Source organism: Giraffa tippelskirchi, chromosome 2 (genome assembly GCF_054371585.1).
Source record: "Giraffa tippelskirchi isolate mGirTip1 chromosome 2, T2T-mGirTip1v1.2.pri, whole genome shotgun sequence".
Taxonomy (NCBI): domain Eukaryota; kingdom Metazoa; phylum Chordata; class Mammalia; order Artiodactyla; family Giraffidae; genus Giraffa; species Giraffa tippelskirchi.
In genome coordinates this window covers 184,469,310-184,477,930 of record NC_137276.1, presented here as the reverse complement: position 1 = coordinate 184,477,930, position 8,621 = coordinate 184,469,310, and the positions used below count along the sequence as shown (strand labels likewise).

The window sequence follows — 8,621 nt, the reverse complement described above, 5'->3', positions numbered from 1 at the left end:
AGCCTGGCATGCTGCAGTCCATGGGGTCACAAAGAGTCAGACATGACTAAGCTACTAAACACACCAAAACAAAGCTGTTTATTTACTCCCTTTGATGCAGTCTGTTTCCTGTCATTCACACATTTATTCCATCATTTGTTTTCTTCCTTGGTACAAATTTTGGCTAACATCCATTTCTCCTGTAACCCAGTCTGTCTCAGACTTCTGCTATATTATTTTCCTTAGCTCAGTCCCCTAACTTAAACTAATGTTTTCAATTTTATCTCAATCTCTGCTTGGTATTTCATCCCAGACTGTTTTATTTATTTCTGATTACTTTCAAGCCAAAAGAATTTCCTTAAATTTCTGATTCTATTTAATGTATCTATACATTGAATGCACGAGCCCATTTGAATGCAGAATTCCAAAGAATAGCAAGGAGAGATAAGAAAGCTTTCCTCAGCAATCAATGCAAAGAAATAGAGGAAAACAATAGAATGGGAAAGACTAGAGATCTCTTCAAGAAAATTAGAGATACCAAGGGAACATTTCATGCAAAAATGGCCTCAATAAAGGACAGAGATGGTAGGGACCTAATAGAAGCAGAAGATATTAAGTAGAGGTGGCAAGAATACACAGAAGAACTGTACAAAAAAGATCTTCATGACGCAGATAATCATGATGGTGTGATCACTCACCTAGAGCCAGACATCCTAGAATGTGAAGTCAAGTGGGCCTTAGGAAGCATCACTACGAACAAAGCTAGTGGAGGTAATGGAATTCCAGTTAAGCTATTTCAAATCCTGAAAGATGACGCTGTGAAATTGCTGCACTCAATATGCCAACAAATCTGGAAAACTCAGCAGTGGCCAAAGGACCGGAAAAGGTCAGTTTTCATCCTAATCCCAAAGAAAGGCAATGCTAAAGAAAACTCAAACTACCGCACAATTGCTCTCATCTCACACGCTAGTAAAGTAATGCTCCAAATTCTCCAAGCCAGGCTTTAACAATACGTGAACCATGAACTTCCAGATGTTCAAGCTGGTTTTAGAAAAGACAGAGGAACCAGAGATCAAATTGCCAACATCCGCTGGATCATCAAAAAAGCAAGAGAGTTCCAGAAAAACATCTATTTCTGCTTTATTGACTATGCCAAAGCCTTTGACTGTGTGGATCACAATAAACTGTGGAAAATTCTGAAAGAGATTGGAATACTAGACCACCTGACCTGTTTCTTGAGAAACCTGTATGCAGGTCAGGAAGCAACAGTTAGAACTGGACATGGAACAACAGACTGGTTCCAAATAGGAAAAGGAGTATATTAAGGCTGTATATTGTCACCGTGCTTATTTAACTTATATGCAGAGTACATGAGAAACGCTGGGCTGGATGAAGCATAAGCTGGAATCAAGATTGCTGGGAGAAATACCAATAACCTCAGATGTGCAGATGACACCACCCTTTTGGCAAAGACTGAAGAAGAACTAAAGACCCTCTTGATGAAAGTGAAAGAGGAGAGTCAAAAAGTTGGCTTAAAGCTCAACATTCAGAAAACTAAGATCATGGCATCTGGTCCCATCACTTCCTGGGAAGTAGATGGGGAAACATTGGAAACAGTGTCAGACTTTATTTTTTTGGGCTCCAAAATCACTGCTTATGGTGATTGCAGCCATGAAATTAAAAGATGCTTACTCGTTGGAAGGAAAGTTATGACCAATCTAGAGAGCATATTAAAAAGCAGAGACATGACTTTGCCAACAAAGGTCCGTCTAGTCAAAGCTATGGTTTTTCCAGTGGTCATGTATGGATGTGAGAGTTGGACTATAAAGAAAGCTGAGCACCAAAAAATTGATGCTTTTGAACTGTGGTGTTGGAGAAGACTCTTGAGAGTCCCTTGGACTGCAAGGAGATCCAACCAGTCCATCCTAAAGGAGATCAGACCTGGGAGTTCATTGGAAGGACTGATGTTGAAGCTGAAACTCCAGTACTTTGGCCAGCTGATGCGAAGAGCTAACTCATTTGAAAAGACCCTGATGCTGGGAAAGATTGAAGGCAGGAGAAGGGGACGACAGAGGATGAGATGATTGGATGGCATCACCGACACAATGGACATGGGTTTGGGCGGACTCCGGGATTTGGCGATGGACAGGGAGGCCTAGCGTGCTGCAGTTCATGGGGTCGCAAATAGTCGGACACGACTGAGCGACTGAAGTGAACTGATACATTGAAACTTCTATATTCTCCTGATCCAGTTGTGAAACTGAGAGAAAAAAAGAAAAAAACAGTAAAAATAAACAGTGATTCTTCAAGTGGCATCTACACTATAGCTTGAATAATAGAATTACCATTTTCTAGGTGAGAAAACTGAGATCCAGATTTTAATAGACTTTTCTAATCTTAGTTGTCTTGTATGCAGTGCATGTATGCCTTAAGAATCACTGCTCATTGTAAAATGTTACCTTGCCTCTGTAATCCAGAGGTCCTAACTCACAGCCCCCTGCTTTTCCCATTATGTATGCAAGCTTCCCTCAGGTTTTAGAAACATACTGTTTTTTTGTCTCTTCGTCCTTAGAAATTCAATAATCATTTATTCCTTACACTTCACTTGAAACTCTATTTTATATGCAACACATACATTATTCATTCAACTATCTGCCAATAAAATATGTGAATTTTTGCTAGTGTTAAAAACAGCCACTCTTCCATAGACACTTTTATTATTATTATTAAAGTTACTTAACAGCCCAAACATAATCATACTAACAGGTTGACTCTTGTTTTCACCTATTTTTTGTTACTTTTTAAAAAAGTTAAATTAAATATTCAGTTGTCAGTATAGTAAGTATAACACAGACACTTAAATCAAGATAATGTTTGGGCTTCCAAAATAAGATTAGAAGATTCCCAAATGGAAAGTCATGTATTTTCTTCCTTTGGCCTCAAAGGAAAAGAAAAATAGGCCAAAGCTTCGGATATTCATACTGTTCTTATAAAAAGTAGGATAAATTCTGAATGGGAACAAAAATCATATTTTCCTTTACATGTAAATTAAGGGAGAAAAGCTCTCTTGATGTCTTTTAATCTTTTCTCTGAAATGAATATTGGTGATTGTACTTTAATTTTTTACAATATCCAATTGCTAATTTCTTAGAGCTTTTGAATCTGTAAGAAGGTGAAATGGAGAAGGGATGAAAACCTAACATTTTCTACATGTTTTTCCACTCCACTGCCATATGATGAATCCAAACCAAATGATTTGTTTAGAGTGAAGCTAATTAAGTCCAGAACTTTCTGAAGTCTTGAAAACTTCAAGCCAATTCTGCAACTTTTTATTTTCTTTTCTTAAAATATTTTTTATTAAAGGATAATTTATTTACAATATTGTGTTACTTTCTGCTGCACAGCAAAGTGAATCAGTTATATATATAGATATATCCACTCTTTTTAAGATTCTTTCCCCATATATGTCATTACCAAGTATTGAGTACAGTTCTCTGTGTTATACAGTAGGTCCTTATTAGTTATCTATTTTATATATAGTACTGTGTATATGTGAATCCCAATCTCCCAATTTATCCCTCCTCCTCTTTACCACCTGGTAACTACAAAGTTGTTTTCTACATCTGTGAGTCTACTTCTGTTTTGTAAATAAATTCATTTGTGCTATTTTGTTGGGTTTGGTTTTTTTTTTTTAGATTCCACATTTAAACAATGTCATCCATATTTATCCTAATCTATCTGATTTATTTCACTCAGTATGACAGTCTCAGGGTCTACCCATGGTACTGCAAATGGCATTATTTCATTATTTTTTATGACTGAGTAATATTCCACTGTATATATGTACCATATCTGCTTTATTCATTCCTCTGTTGGGGGACATTTAGATTGCTCCTATGTCCTGGCTATTATAAATAGGTCTGCAGTGAATATTGAAGTTCATATATATTTTTGAAGCTTCAATTTAGAAACTGTATTATCCTCATTGTCCTCATGATAGCTCAGTATAACTAAGTGAAAATGAAAGTGTTATTTGCTCAGTTGTGTATGACTCTTTGTGACCCCATGGACTGTAGCCTGACAGGCTTCTCTGTCCATGGAATTCTCCAGGCCAGAATTCTGGAGTGGGTAGCCATTCCCTTCTCTAGGGAATCTTCCCAACCCAGGGATCCAACCTAGGTCTCCTGCATTGCAGGCAGATTCTTTACTATCTGAGCCACCAGGGAAGCTCCATTAATACACTGATTTTAAAATGTAATCAATAAATATATTTTGTTGCCAACCAAATTATATGTTTAGTTTTTAATTTGATTTTTAAAGGAAACTAAAATATATGGTCTCTATTCACAAAGAAAAGTAATCAAGATGAATCACAGGGATAAAGTAGTTAGAAATGATCCTGTGAAAGAAATAGGCGTCATGAGAGAAATAAGGGAAAATTTATATTAGGAATGAGAAAAGTAAAAACTACTAGGAACAAGAATAAGCATAGATCAATTCCATTGTTTTAATCAAATATGTAAAATAAAAGTAGTGTTTGAGGAAGATGAATTAATAATATGATCAAGAAAAAGAATAAAATTTGCTGAAACAGAAGACATTAGTATAGAATGAGAAGTTCAAGGTTGGAGTAAAGAGAATGAAATTTAATTTGAAGGAAAAAATCTATAGAATACAAAAATAAACTTGATTAGGAATATTATGAATACATATGAATAATGTAAGCAACTTACTCAAGAAAGTCTGTGGGTCCAGATTTGGAAGAGCAGTACAGGAGTTCAAAGCCACAGCACAGAGTGGGATGCATAATAAAACTAAAGCATCAATCAAAATGGGATTTAGGCTTTAGATTTATATCATTTCTTCTAAAATTTGGTATAAGGATGATTTTCATTTTAAAATATTCTGTTTTTACCTAATAACGATAATGTTAGCTAACATATCAGGAAGTTAGGCAAAGAACATAAAATTAAAATGACAGAAAATGGGAACAAAGAAAATAATAAAAGAAAAAATAAATAAAATATAAACAAACATAATAGAGAAAATTTTTAAACATTTATTTTTACATGATCAAGAAAAAAGAAAAGATTCTAATATCAGAAATGAAAAATGGACATTTCTATAGATTGTACAAGCATTATATAGATAACATAAGGATCTTATAAGTGGCTTAATGATAATAAATTTTTTAAATGAAATAAAATGAATTTTGGAGGAAAAACAGATGGAAAAGTAGAAATTCTGAATAATCATATATCTATTAAATTACACTTGTTAAAAAAGAGCTTATTGGTGAATTTTTTAAAATCATAAGAATATAAAAGCCTTTGAATATGTGGATTACAACAAACAACTGTTGAAAATTCTTCAAGAGTTGGGAATACCAGGCCATCTGACCGGCCTACTGAGAAATCTGTATGCAGGTCAAGGAGCAACAGTTAGAACTGGACATGGAAAAACAGACTGGTTTCAAATTGGGAAAGGAGTACATCAAAGCTGTATATTGTCACCCTGCCTATTTAAGTTATATGCAGAGTACATTATGAGAAATGCTGGACTGGATGAAGCACAAGCTAGAATCAAGATTGCTAGGAGAAATACCAATAACCTCAGATATGCAGATAACACCACCCTTATGGCAGAAAGCAAAAATCTAAAGAGCCTCTTGAGGAGAGTGAAAAAGTTGGCTTAAAGCTCCACATTCAGAAAACTAAGATCATAGCATCAGGTCCCATCACTTCAAGTCAAATAGATGGGGAAACAGTGGAAACAGTAGCTGACTTTATTTTGTTGGGCTCCAAAATCACTGCAGATGGTGATTGCAGCCATGAAATTAAAAGACGCTTACTCATGGGAAGGAAGGTTATGACCAACCTAGACAGCATATTACAAAGCAGAGACATTACTTTGCCAACAAAGGTCCATCTAGTTAAAGTTATGGTTTTTCCAGTAGTCATTTATACACGTGAGAGTTGGACTATAAAGAAAGCTGAGTGCCGAAGAACTGATGCTTTTGAACTGTGGTGTTGGGGAAGACTCTTAAGAGTCCCTTGGATTGCAAGGAGATCCAAGCAGTCCATTCTAAAGGAGATCAGTCCTGAATATTCATTGGAAGGACTGATGCTGAAGCTGAAACTCCAATACTTTGGCCACCTGATGCAAAGAAAAGACCCTGATGCTGGGAAAGATTGAAGCCGGGAGGAGAAGGGGATGACAGAAGATGAGATGGTTGGATGGCATCACCGATTCATTGGACATAAATTTGAGTAAAATCCGGGAGTTGGTGATGGACAGGGAGGCCTGTTGTGGTGCAGTCCATGGGGTCGCAATGAGTCGGACACTACTGAGTGACTTTTCTGAACTGAACTGAATCAGTATAAAATATTTCAGGAATAGAAAAGGAAGAAGCAGTTTCCCAACACATTTTATGAAGCCAGTATATTATTAATATCAAAACCTGACAAGCTATAGTAAGGAATACAATCTATGTTTGTAAGATGAAAAAAATTCTGAACATCTTATAAAAGTAAATCTATCAGGATGCAATTCACCTCTTTTGAGTTGACTCTAAAATGGGGAGATTAACTGGATGAGCCTTACCAAATCACATGAACTTTCTAAATCCGGATTTAGAGGTCAGAAACCAGGAAAGATTGGAATTCAAAGTATGAGGATTTGGCATGCTAGCCAGATGTTGACTTAAAGATGGAGGGAACGGTTTGGCAAAGAATACAGGCAGCTTCGAGGAGCTCAGAGTCATCCCCAGCTGACAGCTGGCAAGGATTGGATTGTGACAACACAAAACAAAGCTTCAGAGCAGGTTTTTCCTTAGAGCCTCCAGATGAAATTTCAGCTTGGTGGGGACACCATGATTTCAACCTTGTGATAATCTGAGCAGAAAATCCTTGACTTCTGACCTGTAGAACTGTGAGCTAATAGATATTATATTAAGCCATTAAGTTTGTGCTAACTTGTTATGTATAAAGAGGAAATATCCAGGAATAGGTAAATGATAACTATTAAAAAAAATACTGAAAACATCATCAATAATGAGATTAACTAAAAGTGTTTGTCTTGAACTTAGAAATGAGACAAGGATGTTGTTACCTATGCTCTTTAACATTGTCCTGGAGTCCCAGCCAGGGTAATAGGCAAGAAGAGCAACTGAGATGTATAAGGAATGGAAATAAAAAATTAACTTGTCATTTTGCATATTACATAATTGTACATGTAGAAATCCAAAATAATTCACAGGAAAATTATTAGGGTTAATAAGTGAATTTAAATAGCAACTGGATGCCAAGTCAACACCTGCAATTCTGTATGCAAGGAACAAATTAGAAAATAAAAATTTTAGCATAAAATTCTAAGAACATAAAAATATAAAACACTTAGGAAGGAATGAAATGGTCCCTTCATCTATCATTGAGCTAACATTAGTCTGTGTTAATACAGTTAAACTTCTATCTTGTGTAAATCTTCCCACTTTATTCCTTTCCCATATTCTCTTAGTTATTTTTTGTTCCTTTGTGTATGTATGTCTTTGTGGCATCTGTGTGTATGTAGTCCAGATTCAGCTGATCTATTTCCACCAAAAAAATAAGATTGAATTTTTATTGTGATTAATCAATTTGGAGATTATCTTAAAAATATTGTCTTCCAGTGATTCCCTGAACTTTATCTCCAGAAACAAGGTAGCACATATATAAATTTCTAATTTATCAATAGGTCAGCATTGAGAACAAAGCAATAAAAAAGAAATCTTAACAATAAATGATATTGATTTATCCATAGAGAAGAAAAGAAATACCTTTAACCATTCACAAAAGGCAGTAATAGAGAGACCTCAAGTCTGTTATAGGTTGAATTGTATCCCCTCAAAATTAATTTGTTGAAGTTCTAACTCCTCAGTTAGGCTTAGTACCTCAGAATTTGACCTTGTTTGGAAACAGAGCCATTGCAGATGTAGTTAGTTAAAAAGAGGTGATACTGGAGAAATCAGTCAGTTAGTCATGTCCAACTCTTTGCGGTCCTTAAGGCTGTAGCCCACCAGGTTCCTTTGTCCACAGGATTTTTCAGGCAAAATATACTGAAGTGGGTTGCCATTTCCTTCTCCAGGGCTTATCATTCCCAGCCCAGGGATTGAACCTGCATATCCTCCCCAGAAAGATCAAAAATTGCCAGGAAACCTCCAGAAGCTATAGACATGCATAGAACTGATTCTTCCTCACTGCTCTCAAAAGGAACCAACCTTGTCCACATCTTGGGCTCAGATTTCTGGCTTCCTGAACATTTAGAAAATAAAATTCTGTGTTTATGTGATCCAGTTTATGAAGATTTGTTATAGCAGCCCTAGATAATTAATACAAAATCTAAATATATAACATATTACCAAGTGTCTATAGATTTAAAAACCTTAAAAGTTAATATTCAATCAGATATCAACACACAGTGACGAAAATGATTTAAATGAAAATGAATAAAAATAACAGTTTTGGTCAATATATGCAACAACTGCATTTCTCGTACACTACTTGTCAGTCAGTCAGTCAGTTTAGTTTCTCAGTCATGTCTGACTCTTTGCAACTCCATGGACTGCAGCACACCAGGCTTACCTGTCCATCACCAGCTCCTGGAGC

At 35.8% G+C, this 8,621-nt stretch overlaps 1 long non-coding RNA gene across 1 annotated transcript in view; it reads left to right on the top strand.

The window, feature by feature from the left end:
• The first annotated feature begins 6,812 nt into the window (after positions 1–6,812).
• Positions 6,813–8,621, top strand: part of LOC145526719 (uncharacterized) — a 65,726-nt gene continuing 63,917 nt past the window's right edge. Inside the window, exon 1 of the long non-coding RNA XR_014069120.1 lies at positions 6,813–6,909. This is a non-coding gene — a long non-coding RNA (uncharacterized LOC145526719). The remainder of the gene's footprint in view (positions 6,910–8,621) is intronic.